This window comes from Diabrotica undecimpunctata, chromosome 3 (assembly GCF_040954645.1).
Source record: "Diabrotica undecimpunctata isolate CICGRU chromosome 3, icDiaUnde3, whole genome shotgun sequence".
Taxonomy (NCBI): domain Eukaryota; kingdom Metazoa; phylum Arthropoda; class Insecta; order Coleoptera; family Chrysomelidae; genus Diabrotica; species Diabrotica undecimpunctata.
This window is the reverse complement of record NC_092805.1, coordinates 8,091,378-8,108,538: the sequence shown is the minus strand read 5'-3', so window position 1 is coordinate 8,108,538 and position 17,161 is coordinate 8,091,378.

The window sequence follows — 17,161 nt, the reverse complement described above, 5'->3', positions numbered from 1 at the left end:
AAAGATACAGAATAGAAAGAGAGACATGTGTGAATTTTCTTACACTGAGAGAAATGATTAAGACAATGATTAAAAATAAAGCAGGTTGGACTAGTGTACACAACCATATCCGTGCAGTGACCAAAAAAAAGAAGAGAAAAAAATACAGCTAGACCAACGACAAAGGTAAGAAGAAAAGATGTTGGAACTTGAAGGTAAGAAAGTGAGTCAGACTGTGTGAGTAAGATTGTGTAAGTCAGACTATAGGGAAGAATAAAATGCCCGTCTGGGGGTGATGCCGTACTAGGAGCGATGAGGATCTTTCACGAGCTACCTGGAAAGAGATTCCTCTAAAAAAATTCTTTTTGGAACCAAAAAAAGGATACACAGGGAAAAGAAACATGGTATCTCTTTGCTGAAAATCTGTGGATGATTCAAAGTAGTGTTTTGGAAGTGATGCCGGCCTTACACCAGCCATTCCACTTCCGGATCGCTGGATGACACAGGAAGGTCTAGTTTAGCAGGTAGGCATTCAGTGTAGACTCGGCGACAAGAGGACGTTTTTAAGTACCTCGGAACTATCGCTGGGAGTACAAAGAACGAATCCTGCACTAAGGTAAGTCAAGTGGCGTTCTAAAGTGTCTTTTGAAGATTCCAGATACCCCTTCTATGAAATGGATGACGCAGCACGGACTGAAACTTGCGACAGAGAAAACCGAAGCCATCATTCTGAAGGGGACAAGGAATAGGCAAAATATTGAATTAAAATGTGCGGGAGCATGTCTAACACCTAAGAAACATGTAAAGTATCTAGGAGTGACATTGCACCAGAATGGAAAATGGGGAGAGCACGTGCGGGAGGTGGTCCGGAAGGCTGCGAATAGTACGGCTGCGTTGGGGAGGGTGATGCCGAACATTGGAGGACCCAAATCCGAAAGGAGGAGGGTCTTACACGGTGTTGTACAATCGATCGTCCTTTACGCGGTACCAGTCTGGAGCGAGGCCATAGAGATAACTGCCTGTAGGAGTCTCATGACACGAGTACACAGAACAAGTCTGTTGCGAGTGGCATGCGCCTACAGGACTGTGTCTGCGGCAGCCTTATGGACCATCACTGGATGTGTTCCGTTGCATGTTTTGGCGGTGGAAAGAAAAGAGCTTTATGACAGAAGAGGTCCAAACCTTACTGTGGCCGAGAAAAGACAGGAAAGGGAAAGGTCAGTTGAAAGATGGCAAGAAGAATGGAACAACACGGAAGACGTGGCACAGTGGACGAAAATGCTGATCCCGAACATAAGAGATTGGGTGGACTGTGGCCACAGGCGACTGGATTATTTCCTGACGCAGGTGCTCACAGGACACGGGTGTTTTAGGGCCTACCTCTATAGGATCGGGAAGGCTGATACAGATGAATGCCTATACTGTGGATACTCGGACACTGTGACACATACAATGTTAGATTGCAGCAGATGGATAGTGGAAAAGAACAGAATGGAGAGAGAGACAGGTGTGAATTTTGTTACAGTGAGAGAAATGATTAAGAGAATGATTGAAAATAAATTAGTTTGGACTAACATACACAGCTATATCCGTGCAGTGATCAAGAAAAAGGAAGAGGAAGAAAGACTGCTAAACCAACGCTAAAGGTAAGAGTAAATGATGCTGAAAGGTGAAGCTAGAAAAGTGGGTCACATTGTGTGAGTTGGAATGCGTGAATCAGACTGTAGAGAAGGAGGAAATAATGCCGAACTAGGAACGATGAGTGTCTTCTACGCGCTACCTGGAACGAGACAGGGAACCTCCTTGCTGATGAATAGAGTGTGGATGTGTATGAATGGAGAATGAATGAATAAAGGTAGTGATTCGGAAGTGATGCCGGCCTTACAGCGGCCATTCCGCTTCCGGATCGCTGGATGACAGAGGAGGGTCTGGTTTAGCAGGTAGGCGTTCGGCGTAGACTCGGCGACGAGAGGGCATTTTAAAGTACCTCGGGAACTATCGCCGGGAGTACGAAGAACGAATCCTGCACTAAAGTTAGTCAGGCGGCGCCCTGGACTGAGATGTCTTTTGAAGATTCCAGACCCCCCCTCTATAAAGACGAAAAAAAAAAAAAAAAAAGATACCCCTTCTATAAAAACAAAAAAAAGAAAGATTTGTGTTCGGCTGCCAAAAACAGGGGAGCACAAATCTTTTTTTGTAGATCTGCGAACAAGTGGCGACAGTGTTAAAAGTAATCACTAATCACGTATGGGAATTAAGCGTTGAGCAGATTATTTTAGAATATAAACATTTGCAACCGCTTTAATGTTCACTGGATTGCATTTTCGCACTAATCTTGTAAATATTATTCTCTCTATTCAAAATCTTTGCTTTCAACTATCGACAAAATTAAATATTCAGTCCTAGACACTATGTAAATAAGATCTTAGATAAGGACATAAAGCTATATATAGGCTAAGTGTATTGGTTTAAGGAGGAAGGTAATTTCCCCGAGGAAAAATGCTGCGAATCGAGCTCCGGAGAAAAAATATAAGAAAAATAACAAAAACTTAGGCGAGACAAGAATACCTAATTGGACGTGGGATTAATATTGAAATGTATTAGCTTTATCCGAAATAAAATAATAATATTTTGATATTTAATAAATATCTTCGCTTAACGCAAAAGAAACCAAAAATCGATTATTGATTTAATAATAATGAGAAGAACTAAAAAACCATAATACAAGATATCAGAATATATAGACATACAGAATGTGCAAGTAATTATCATTTAGTATTGAGAAAATTTATATACACGCTAAAACACCAAAAGGGCAGTATACAAAGTGATGAAAGATTGGAAATCCTTATAAATACGAGATTCAAAGTAGAACTTCTACAACAATTAATTTTGAAAATTTCACACCTACAGCTCCTTCCCTTTCTATACAACAAGCATTAACCGAGAAGCTATATAGATCTAAAAATGCCCGAAATGTCTTACCAGAAGAGATAATAACACCCGGTTCATTCATCCACCTCATCATCGACGGTATAAATGGACCCTTCTCCGTCCCAAGCATTAGGAGTACAGTGAACAGCGAACAGTGTATAAATGAAGTGATCTTTGAGTTCATGAGACTAAAACAATGGAAGCCTGCAGCTTTACTTGCTCAACTAGGCTCAGTTACAACTCTGTTAAATTAGAAAAACAAATTCTGGTGTATGCTTCGAGATACAGCCGCCACTAAATAAGATATTGCCTGTTATTTGTTTTCATTTAAAATAATCAATATTGAATAATAAAAAAACTGACTTGGAGAGCTTCAAAATAAACCTTGAACACAGAATTAACCTTGCTGTGCCATTGAGAAACACGAGGCAACTTGATAACGAATTAGAAGTTTTTATAAAAAATATCCAAGAGGTAGCTTGGGAAAATACTTCCACAATAATTTCTAGAACAAAAGAGAACAACTAATCAAAAAAAAAATCGGAGAATTCATAGTAGACAAAAGAAAGTTAAGAAAAAATGGCAGCAATATAGAGCATCATGAGACAAACTAGTCTGAATCATGCTACTCAAAAACTAAAAAGGAAGATACAGAATATAAACAATTCAACAATTTTAAGTAATTTAACAGCTGACCAGAACACAGATTATTCGTTATGGAAGGCAACAAAAAGAATGAAGAGACCAATTATTCATTCTTCTTCAATAAAATTGGACAACTGGACTAAAAGTAACGAACAGAAAGCAGAACGATTTGCAGATCATTTAGAAAGCAGCACGTTTAAACCCAACGACAATGGTTGTGAACAACTGATGGGAAGAATCATTTCAAACCAAAGGAAGAATAACGTTGACATCATCTAGAAAAGTATCAACAGAGATAAAAGAGAATATAAATCCTAAAAAAGCTCCAAGATATGATCTCCTGACAGGAGAACTATTCTAAAAATCTACCAAGAAAAGCCATAATTACTCTGACACACCTAATAAATGCTGCTTTTAGATTAAGATATGTTCCCAGACTCTAGAAAGTAGCCGAAGTCATTTTGATTGCCAAACCCGGTAAACTTCCTAATGAAGTGACATCCTCTCGACCAAAGAAGCGACTGATAAGTTGCAATTATCAGTAAATACAATACATACCTGGACCAGAAAATGGAGAAAAAAATTAAATGAGACTAAATCTGCAACCTTATGCAATGAGACTTTCCAGTTAGAAGAAATGATACCCAAGTTCCTTATGTAACCTCAGCAAAATACTTGGGCATCACCCTAGACGCGATGCTGCGCTGGAAAGTCCAGGTCACAAAGAAAAGAGGGGAGCTTGATATTAGATATAAGAAATTGTATTGACTGGTTGGAAAAAATTCAACATTATCCATTTATAATAAATTATTCGTTTACAAGCAAGTACTGAGGTCAGTATGGGTATATGGGTGCCAACTTTGGGGCTGTACCAAAGCTAGTTACCTACATATTATCCAGAGATTTCAAAACAAAGTACTGGGGAACATTGTTGATGCTCCTTGATATATCTCTAACAGCAACCTCTACCAGGACCTGTGTATGGAAACTGTGACCGAATCTCCTGTAAGTGAGCCGCTTCTTTAATTGAATAATTATGCTAAATGAGGCCAATTGTGTCGCAAATTCCTCGGCAGAATGTATTAGAATCTGGTTACCCATATTAAAAGAGGAAGTTATCAAAAAGAAAATACCAGTATAAGTAAGTCGGTAACATATAGAGGATACATCATTTATGTTTTTTAAATAACAAACATATAAAATCAGAATTTGGTGTTTATTGAAAGTAAGCTAAATGCAGGACCAAATACTTACCATGTCGGGATAGTATTATGAGGTTTTTTTCCTGATTTTTCCCTCATAATTTACTATGGAATCACTAACAGGAGATTTTTTGCTGTCATCATGGCATGTGTTTGTCTTTTTAAAGACGAATTACACGCTATGATTTTTTCTGACGGATATTCTCAAGTTAAAGTTGATTTCATGTAATCGAATGAACTATCTTACAAGTTAAGTCATCCCAGGAACGCAACTCAACAATATTGGCAATATCATTTTAAAGTCGTCTACTTTAAAATGTATAATGTATGTCTGAATTATCAATATAAATGAGTCAGATAAAATTAAATTATTAGAAGAATTTTTCACCAAGTAACCAAAAAAAATACAAAATTTGTTTACTTTACTAATGTTTGTATTTTGAGAACGATTTCCGAACTGGAAATTGAAACGTCAATAAACGTACTTTAACCTTTAATTGTGGCTTATTCGCATTTAAATAGTAATTACTTTAACATGCCACAAGAAAATAGCTTCAGAACAATATAATGAAAAGATACTTTAGTTTAAATGCATAGAATATATTATTATTATATTTGAAATAATTCTGAAAATATTTTGAAGATTGTGAAACTTTGAATGTGCGCAGTTTAATTACATAATCATCTTATATTTTATTTTGTAGAATATCAAACAAAAATTTCTACCAATAACGTGGACGAATGTATGAAGGAAGTGAACGATAATCCGATTAGAAGGGAATCGATTCCGCATTTTAATATTTTGAAGAACACCAGAAGCCTTTTATGTACTAAACAGTGTATTGTATAACTTATTTATACAAAACGTCGAGAAAAAGAATGATTTTCATAACTGAGTGGCTAATAATTGGTAAAACAAAGAAAGTTTTTATCAGATTATACTTTTTTAATTCATTCATTGCCAAATCTAGTTTGAAATTTAAATATAAATTATTAATAATAATATTAAATGATTTTTGTTTTTTATACACAGAATATTATATATAGTCGGACAATTTTCAATTAAAGGTGAATAATCTACGAATTGAACAAAACGATAGCGGCAACCATGTAAAATGTCAGCAGTAAATTCTTACCGGGGTCAGTTTTATTGCGTATGCTTCGCCCATGTAAATAAGTAAAAAAGTAAGATAATTCTCATAAAATTTGCCCCCGTAACAATATAAATTGGTGCGATTCACTAGTGTATAGTGAGTCAAGTTCATTGAATAGTTTGAAAGATCCGTAAACTTATCAATATTTTGCTGGTCTATATATATTTACGTTCTTAGAAAGAATGGGAATGAGAGAAATATGATATTTTAGTTTATTGGTTTCACATTTTATATGTGCATAGGCATAGTGTGTTCTATTTCTTGGGAATATATTTATTAAATAGACTTTATTATTAACTTTAAAATAGTTTTGAGCTAAGTAAAGTAAATTTGAGGCAAGTTTATACTTTATATAGTATTCAACCATTAACGGCCGCTCAATATACAAAGGGATATTTGACAATTCATTTATTAGATTGGATTAAAAACACATAAATTAAGACTAATTTACAACCAAAAAGATTTTTTTTCTTATTTTCAAGGAAAACAGTACAATTTTTAATAAAGGAACATATTCTATCTTAAATGTAAATCAAATTTTAAGGTGAAAATTTTTGAAACATTAGGGGTGTAGATGCATACACCTTTTATAAATACATAGAATTAGTTTTGCACATCCTACATTCTTGCACTATCGTCTCTTTTTGTAATGTGACCAATATTGTCGAATCTTGTTTCATCTAATAAAGCAAATTTAGATTGACATCTATGTACTAAGTTTGCCACGTAGTAAGTGGATGTAGCGGTTTCTTCACTATGATAAATTATAAATATAAATCTATGTCGGCTTATGCTTGTTCTAATAATGTGCACTTCTTTATTCTCATCTTTTGACCAATGCATATCAACATGAAGCAGAGTGTGAACCAGATAATATACACATGCTAATCATTTTTTTTTAAATCTATGTTATTCATTTCAAAATTGTGACGGTTATTCTGCGATGCATAAATATTTGTAAAATATAGAATGCTCTCAATTACTTTTTTATCAAAAAGAGTGAAAAAACTTCAATACATGACTTTCTTCCATGGTTGGCATTTATATTGTCTAAATATCAATCAGATTGATGTTGAATTACTACTGAGCACCAAGGAGTATCTGTTGTTACAGATTGAGACAAATTTGGATTTACTATTTTTGCCTGGTTTTTTCTTTGGACGTTTTATCTGTGGTTTAGAGGAATATCATAATCAGAATCATCAGAATTTCCAGTCACTTGCATTTCATATGTACCTGCATTATCCGATTTTATTGATTCTTCGCAAATAATATTACCATCAATGTCTTCTACATCACAAGTCAGCATTTTCACAATCTGAGTCTTCTTCTAAAAGAGCTATTAACTCTTTAGTTGCTAGCGCTATCTTCATTTCATATTTCGAGAATTTACTAAAATAAACAAATGCACTACTATATACACGCATTCACATGATAATAGTTTTGCTTACTTCATTTTAATTTATTTGAACTTCATAAAATATTATTATATTTATATAAACAAATAAACACAAGGAAACTTTCAAATTAAGTTAAAAAAAACACAATAACATTTGCAGCACACAGCAATTCTATAAATAGAGAATGATGTGTAATGACGAGATCGTATGTTAAAATTTCAGATTGTTTAGCCCAATGAAAAAAATAAGTATTTCCCAAAGTTTTCTGCTTTTTGAAGTACTGTATTAGGTACTCTCTAATAAGAATATAATTTTACTTTAATTTGTTGGACACCTATAAGATACCTGTCAAAACAAACATGATAATTTAATAATTATATCGGTCTTAGATTTAATTTTTACGTAATAACTTATGTGTTTAAATAAATAATTAAACTTTTTTTTAGGTGCGCCTCTGCAAAATTGATAAGTGGAATATGATTTCGTTGAAAAGTTATCGTTAAGAGCTTCATTAAGTGCGATGTTGTCAAGTAAATACCTTCAATTCGGCGGGCGAACTTTCGACACCAAATTGTCTTTGTACCTGGGGTAATCGAAGGGTCAAATTTTATTATAGGAAATTTCGACACCGCGGCGTAAAGCAGGTAGGTAGGTAATTAGCGGCGATGGACATTTGCACCCAAGCAGGACAAGCGGGTTTTCCCAATATTTATTGTCACGGCGGGGGGCGTGGCACGGGTATGGTACAAGAATATAAGGATACAAATTCAGAAATTTTGAAAATGGTTAAGGCATACGTTTGGTTTAACTTATCTAAATCCAGCAGAAGTTGAAGAATGCTTTCTTTATGATTTAATGTCATATAAACCTATAAACGCAACACTTGATATATATATGCAGATTATCTACTGGAAAATTACATTTTCGATAGCGCTCTATTTCCACCACACATATGGTCTAATCAGAATCCGTCTATTGCGAGGACCACAAATGCCTGTGAATCCTTTCATTCGAGATTTAATTCTTCTTTTTATTCAACACATCCTTCTATTTTTATTTTTATTGAAAAGTTAAAAGAATTTCAAGTAGACACTTATGTCAAAATAAATAGTTTACATATACCAGCAAAAATCAAAGATACTACTGTTAAGGCTAAATTGGCATTTTTGAAGAAAATGATGGATAAACTACGATCCCAACAAATACGTAGGTTAGATTTTATAAAAGCTGTATCTTATCATTCCTATAATAGCAAATAAATCATTGTATACAAGTATATTAACGGTAAAATGTACAAAAATTAGGTACTAGTTGTATTATATTTAGATATTATTACAGTTATAAAGAAATAAATGCACATTACTTTTATTAAAATAAATAAATTAATTAATTATGGTATTTTATTTATGTCGCAGCTATAATTAATTATGGTATTTATTTGGTGTCGAATATACCTGTAAGATAAAAACGGGAATTGGGGCTGGTGTCGAAAATTGCCATTCAATTTTAGTCGCTACCTGCTTAGTGTCGAAATTTCCTACGCCCCTTAAATTAAAAATTGTTTTAGTATAGTATTAGAATTAAAATATGAAAAATCGACAATTTTTTGCGTTACCAAAAGTCATGGGAAAAATCTTTTATTTGTTTCTTCATGGTTTGAATAAACAAAAAAAAAGCGATTAACAGTATCTATTGTCCTTGATACGGGTTTTTAAAACCTTGGTAATTTGTAGAACGATAACTATTAAAGTCCATTGTTATTTTGTTTATTGAAAAAAAAAAGAAAGTTGAGTAATTTCTTGGGACATTTTGTTTTGTCTTTGAAATATGGAAGAATAATTGGTTAAAAAGAGATGGTAAAAGCAGATTTTGGATAATTATGGATTTTAAAAGCCGAGAAGAATGTTTGCGTTTGCGTTTATTGCTGACGTTTGAAAGAAAAACATCAAGCGAACGATTGCGGGAAAATTTAAACAGTGTAAAAGAAATTTGTGCATATGAGTTAAAAAGTGGTAGCAGTTCTGGTCTATGAATGCTGATTGAGAGAAGTTAGTGTAGTTAAGTTTTGCAATATATTTTGTAAGTACAAATAAGTTATCAGTCATCGGGAGAAACACACACGAGGCGATTTTTGGAAACCAAAACAGATAGGAAAGTTTAGCTAGAGAATTTGACAAAAGAACATCAGGAACATCTTAATATTAACATAAAAATAATAATAACAGAGCCAAGAGATCTAGAAAATATATGCACTTAATTGTTATTTAAAAAACATAATGAAATTAACAGTAAAATAAAACATTAAATAGATGAAAACTGTAACTATCTGTTTTCTAAAAAGGGCAACACCATATATTTAACGCCTGTGAAATACCAGAGGCACTAATCGAGAGTTTGTCCAAATATATCCTGAATTATAACATAAAATCTCGAAGTACTAAAACAAAGGATAATAAATTCAAGAGGATAATAAATAGAGGACATTAAAAAATCAATGCTGCCAAATGCGGCCGGCTTCATTTTGCACGGTAGTATTATTGGTCGTGTCTGGCGGTTCCCCACAGCTATTATTTTCGATGTATAAATTATGCATCTCTTTTATGGACTTTTGATGGAAAAAGTATTGGGAAATAAATAGTTCAATAAATAAAATCTACCAAAGGAATAATAAAACGCCCTAGAAATACGGACAAAGTTGTAAAATGTAATAAATGGAAAATGGTTAAGTATTTCTTTATAACAACGTGGTTTGATATTGCCAAGAAAATATTTGGGATATAAAAATGAATGTGATTTATTCCTCGCTAACGGCTACTGGAAAATATTACACAACAAAAATGAGTTGGCACCACGAAACTACTAAAATAGGTCGGACCTTGTCATGAAACGTAAAATTTCGTGTTAAGGGGAGTATTTACTAAAAATTTTAAAAATAGTTAATTTCTCAAATTTAAAAGAAAAATTCCCCGTGGTTGGCTGTATACCATAGATTAAAAAAACTTTCTTTGTAAAACAGTATAAAATTTTTTTTGAAATTTTAAAATTATTCAAAGAATTTATAAATTTTCAGAACGTTTTCGATTCTATCAGATCATCATCAGTGAAAACCCTACAAATAAGTATAACTATTAAAAAAAAGAGTAAAATTTTGACTGTTAATTTCCCAGGTCGAAAAAGGGACCTTACTCCCTGAGTAATAACAACCAACTGTTGACAAAAGCAAGTAAAAATTGTTTTAAAATGTCCACCAGTTTGGTTTAAAATTCTATTCAAACTAAATTATTTCGGTAAAATAGTAAAATTATGATTGGGAAGTAAAAAATGTAAGTGTACATGTTTAATCAACTCAATGGGGTCCCTAAGAGGAAAGAGAAACCACCAACGATTCTTGAAGTTAAATATGCAGTTAAAAAAACTAGCCAGAAACAAATTACCCGGAACAGATAATCTCAAAGATGAAATATATAAAGAAGGTGGCCACGATACCATAATGGCATTACAGCAGCTTCTAAAAGAAATATGGACACATAAATCCCTCCCCAATGATTGTAATTTTGGAATACTTTGCACCATACACAAAAAGAGAGATGAAATTCTTGAAGAGGCTAGGACACAGGGAGGGTTGTTAAGCCAGAATGATAAACATAAGAGTTTCTGTATGTTTTGGAAAAAAAGGCAGTACCAAATTGTGTTACATAATTTCAAAATGGTCTAAAAATTGTAAATTTAAATTATGGCAAGTAGATAGGAACAAAACAAGATATGGAGTAATTCATATCTTTCACCTCTCAACACATGACCTAAGTATAAATAATATCTAATTACATATGTTTTTAAAATAAGTTGCTTACAGTCCTTTGTTTCTAAATTTAATTCGTACCTTTGATGTTAAATTTTTCAAACCAAAGAAAATTTTCACGATTTATCTAATCGTTTTATATGTATATCCTTAGCATTTATATGGGCCGCAAAATATCACGAAACATCAAAGATCGAAGAAAAGAGTTAAAACGCAGACAGAATACAGCATTTTTAAGACTTGTAGAAAGAGGCTCATCTGAATATATGTAGATCACGTACGTTTAGAAGCACGAACTTATTCACATAATAAAAGTAAAATTTTCCGGACACGTAGCTACACCTCTTTTAGTTCTAAATGCATTTCTCATGCATTTCCTTATTGCGATAAATTTATTGCAATATACACTGTATAGTAAAGTACTGCTTATTTTATTTTGTATACCAGAAAGTAGTTTTCCTTCAAAAAGTAGGTTGAATTTTTAGAAAAATATGTATCAGAAATATTAATAACTAACACAATAAAACAAACATTTCAATTGTTGAAGTCTTAGTGTTTACAGTGTTTACTATGCTCAAGTTGCCGATAAGAATATAAACGAAATAAAAATGTTTTATAAACAAGTAAAAGGCCTCTTAAAGTACACTAAGAAAAATTAGCTAACCCTAGTAATTCTCCAAGATAGAAAAATGTAGGTCAAATAGCCAAGCGGGCAGGTGGTCCACCAACATTCGCTTCAGTCACAAAATTATCCAGAGGAAGTTGGTACGAATCCTGGTCTTGACAGAAAAATAATAAGGCTAGTAGTAGTTACTAATTCTGAATAAAGACTAGAATACGGTTGGTGTTAAATGAACTAAAACTGTAGAGGTGAAGTCGTATAAAACATATTGAATTTACAATTAAAAAAAATAAGAGTCATTCATCGAGATAAAATATATCCTATCTCCTAAGTTGGACCAACAAATACACTTTCACAAAATTTTATTGGAATCGGTTCAGTGGTTTTTGAATATTAGCTTGGACAAACATCTTGACACGAGATTTTTATATATCTATTTATAACTGTATTATAATGAGAAAATACTGACTACCTATACAATACTTTTAAAGTGCTTTGTAAATAATTTTTTATTACCCCCACGTACAGTATAGGTGGGAGTAATAATACCAAAATTGATCAGAACTAAACGTGAAATAGAAAAACTTAATGACGAAAAGATAAACAATTTATATGAAAACTATAAGAGTTTTAAATACAGGCGGCAAAACAAATGAAACAAAGATTTTGTGTTACCGACAGAGATCACCAAACATTTAAGTGTGTAAGGATGCTAAACTACAGAGCAATTACTTTCCTCCTGAGGTTAGCAACACTGCAACTGGAACAAACTTCAAACTTCAGGAAACGGTCGGGTTTATCGCGCGGTATAATGCTTCATTGTGGGCATTGATAAAGAATGTGAAGGGGAGACTATCGGGAAATATGATTTTTATCTGTCTAATAATTGAAAACATGTTCGCTAATCGCTGAAACATAATCGCTAATTTTGTAATACTAACTATAAATTTTTACCGTATCTGATTAATATATAAATGTATGATCAAATCCCCAAAACTTCTCAAATGACAGATAGCATGATAAAAATTCACCTCCAAATAACTGCAGAAAACAATATCGAAACTGAAAATGTTGCAATCAACGAGGCTTATTTCAAGGAAACTCGTAGAGTCTATTGAGTTTCTGTCTAGCAATGAACTTCCTATCCCAACTACTGAATTCCAGTGACTTCGGTTTTAACATCGGAAACACCAATACTGTAGCAGTGAATCTTAATCATCTGTTGTACATGGATAATTTAAAATTAATGGCCCCTACTCGTAACTACCTAGATCAGATGGTAAAGACTGTAGAAATCTTCTCTAATAAAATAATTTTTTTTTCTATTTTGTGTGCATTTTTTTATACACTCTACGTTACATTTTCTTCTAATGTCTTCACTTCTCTTTCGATCTATCAGCGTATTTCCTGTAATTTTTCTCAGTACTCTTATCTTTGTCGTTTCCAGTAGTCTTTGGGTTGTGGCTGTGTCGGGACTTGTTTCTGAGGCATATGTCATTATTGGTTTTACACGGGCTATATAGAGCTACACAGGCTTCCTGTATATTTATATTAAGTTCTTCATTTGTGGTAATTTTTGGTGTTTCCGGTTCTAGCGTCGTTTGTTCTTCCTCTGAATAGAGCTTTTTTAGGTACTCAATCCACGTATCCTTTTCTAAGTGGTTTGGTACCATTAGTTCCTTTACCTGCGTTCTTTGGCCTTTTATGAAGTACCATATTTTCTTTTGTGGACAGTAAAAATAATGTTACATTTCTTTCGAAAAGCGTTCCCAGTGAACATTTTTAATTTTTGTTACAAGTGCATGTGTTTCGTTTCTAATTGTCTTGTAATTATGGTAGGCCTCTTGTGTTTTGGTTGTATTTCAGGTAAGATTTTTTCTTTTCTTTACATTTTTCCTTCACTTCTATACGAAACCATGGAGTTCCATGAAAACAAAATAAGATTTATTAGAATCAGCTTTAAAAGGCTTTGTTATAATTATATATTATAAGAAAATCCTTATAAATGGGAGTGTATTCAGCTTTGTCTCTTTTATTTCCTATCACAGCTCGGTATTTATCATTTTCATTGCTCCTCCTTAGTCCTGTTTATTTGTGAAATATTAACAAATAACCCACCAAGTAAAATATGCCCCGTATAATATAACGAATAAATCTCATTACATGCAAAATAAAAAATCACCATATTTACGTCCATATTCCAATCACTTCATTTCCTACCGGTGCGTCCCCAATGACCTAAAAGTTAATCTAATCTTTGCCAGAACGGTAGCGTACAGTATTTTGCTAAAGATAGAAAGCTTAAGCCATCCTTTTCCAGCGTTATGTCAACTTTGCCAGCTAATTTCTCATCTCCTCCGTGGAAACATTCCTCCTCTTTCACATTCTACGTAACTCATTTGTGGCATCCTTCGACGATAAGGATCCTCTTCTATCTTATAAGCAATCAAATCACTTTAAATTTAATTTGAGGGTTTAGACAGAGACGGGTTGGAATATATGCATGGCCCAAATACAAAATATTGATATAATAAGTACGCGACGCACATTAGATAGATTAAAATGCACTGAGAAATTAGAATTTAATTTACACAAAGGTATAATCAATTACAACATTTGGATCTACTACTCAAAAAAAAAGAGATAAAATCAGTCAGAAAACTACAGAGATACAAACTTGTTAAATACTATGCTAAAACTTACAACTAAAATTTTACAAGTACTAATAAATCAGAGGATGAGTATAAAGATCGTGTGCAGATGCAATATTCGTTAAAGCATTTCTGTGTCTGATTGACCTAAAGCAAGCGTTTGACAGAGTAAGACTCAAAGATGTAATCCATCTTCTGTATAATAGAGAAGCAGCCCTAAATATAATAGAAACTATCGAAAACATCTACCTAAACAATAAAACGAAAGTCAGAATAGATGGACAACTTACAGAACCTATAGAAATGGGCAGAGGAATAAAACAAGGGGATTCACTGAGCCCCATGCTCTTCAATTTGATCATGGATGAAATCATTAAAAGCGTTAACAAAGGAAGAGGATACAGAATGGGAAACAAAGAAATCAAAATACTCTGTTACGCCGAAGACGCAATATCGATAGACCAAGATGAAGAAAGTCTGCAAATACTGGTTTACAGATTTAACATTTGAGCTAAAGAATTTTATATGACAATCTGATCTCAAAAAACTAAAACAATGGTATTGAGCAAAGAACCAACCAGATGTAAAATATAATTTGATGTCATGAGTATTGCACAAGTAATGGAAATAAAATACCTAGGAATTATACTGTATAGCTCTGGAGACCTGGACAAAGAAGTAAGAGATCAAGTACAAAAAGCAACCATTACACATTAACACTGAGATTAAGTCAAAAATTTATAAAGCCAGTGTAAGACCAATCATGACAAGACCCGACACAGCTACAACGCAAAGGCTACTGCAAAAGGCAGAGATGAGAGTACTGAGAAGAATTACAGGAAATACGCTGATAGATCGAAAGAGAAGTGAAGACATTAGAAGAAAATGTAACGTACAGTGTATAAGTGAATGGACACAATAGAAAAAAAGAATAGACTTAACCACATAAGCAGAATAAATGAGACCCGTTTCGACAAAATGGCAAGAGATAAGTCACCAATCGGCAGAAGAAGTATCGGACGTCCGCACAAATAAAGAAGTGACAACCTTCCATAGAGGTGTTAATCCGAGAATGAACAAGCAGAATTGCTTATAAAGGGGAAAAAGAAGAAAAACCTTCTATATTGTCGAAGACATTGTTATCCTTAGATCAGAATGTCGCAACTAATTAGAAATGTGTAGAGAGGATAAATAAATTCTAGAATAAGTGTTCCAAATCAAACTCGATGTACTTAAAGTACCTAGTTTTATGATCATACGTACTTCCTTTTATAATTAGTTTCATGGCTATAATAAGTTATGTACATATTTTGATTTCCGGGGCAAGAATTTTATTCTTTTTATCGCCTTTACCTTTCTGTTGTTGGCAGGTAAAATTACAATAATTTCTTAGAAAAACTGAAAGCAAATTTCATCCGGAGTCATTATAAAGAGGGTCCGTTGTTTGGAGGTTACTTTCTATTTACCCACATATAAAATGCTCGATGTCCTAAGAACTGTCCGTTCAGCAGAGGTTATCGTTGTAGAAAGGTGTCCGTTAACAAAAGTTTTACTGTACCTAACAGATTTTTGATATTGGCAATAATAAAAGTACTTTAAAAAAATTACAAATAAGTAAAGACTTCTAATGTATGATGGTATCATCGTGATTACGTTTTGAAGGAAGATATTTGTACTTTTGGATAAATTTTAAATATTTTGTAACGGATTATTTTGCCTACCACATAGGGTACTATAAGAAGGGGTTAAAAATTTGGAACAGAAATTATTAGGGTGAAGATAGGGCAAGCAAAATAAAACGAAACTGTTGCGAACGGCTACTCAGGGGTTATTTGGAGAACTGGTTCGTGGATAAGTGAATGGCAAGGGGGTTGGATTGGAGTAACTACAAAAATTAAACAAAAGGGGTACTTACATGAATCTCCTGGACAAACAAAACACAAGAAGGTTCTTAAGCTATTTAAAATAAGGACACCGCTTTGCAGAATCTTCCTGCTGAATAAAAGAAAAACGAAAAAGAATCTTCCTTTCTAACAGCACAAAAAGGGGTTAGAAACTTTTTTTTTTAAGAAATAAACAAATTGGTTTCTTGTTGTCTCACCACAAACAGTTACTTCTTCTTCTTCTTCCTTTGCCCTATCCGTTTCGGACGTTGGCTATTAACAAGGCTATTTTGACTTTGTTTACGGCACCTCTGAACAGTTCGGTCGATGTTAGTCCGAACCATTGTCCCAGGTTATGCATCCATGAGCGTCGTCTTCTTCCCGGTCCCCTCCTACTGTCGATTCTTCCTCGGACTATTAACTGTAGCAGCCGGTACTTAGTACGCCTCATGACATGTCCGAAGTACTCAAGCTTCCGTTTCTTTACGGTGAAGATTATTTCTTTGCTTTTGCCTATTCTCTGCATTACTTCCACGTTAGTGATGTGGTCTGTCCAGGATATCCGAAGAATACGGCGATATATCCACAGCTCAAAAGATTCTAGTTTCTTCAGGGTGGCTTCCGTTGTGGTCCATGCCTCTGCTTCATAGAACAAGACCGGGAAGACATAACACTTGACCAGTCTTAATTTTAGTTCCATTGTTGAGATTTTGCTTGCGAACCACTTTTTCATATTGTTGAACGCGTTTCGTGCTTTTTCAATTCGTGATCTTATTTCTGTTGACTGGTCCCATTTTGTGTTGACTGTGGTTCCAAGGTATGTGTATGTCTCCACTTGTTCTATTTTTCGGTTGTTTAATGTCAATTGCATCGGAGGTTGTTGTGTTCTGCT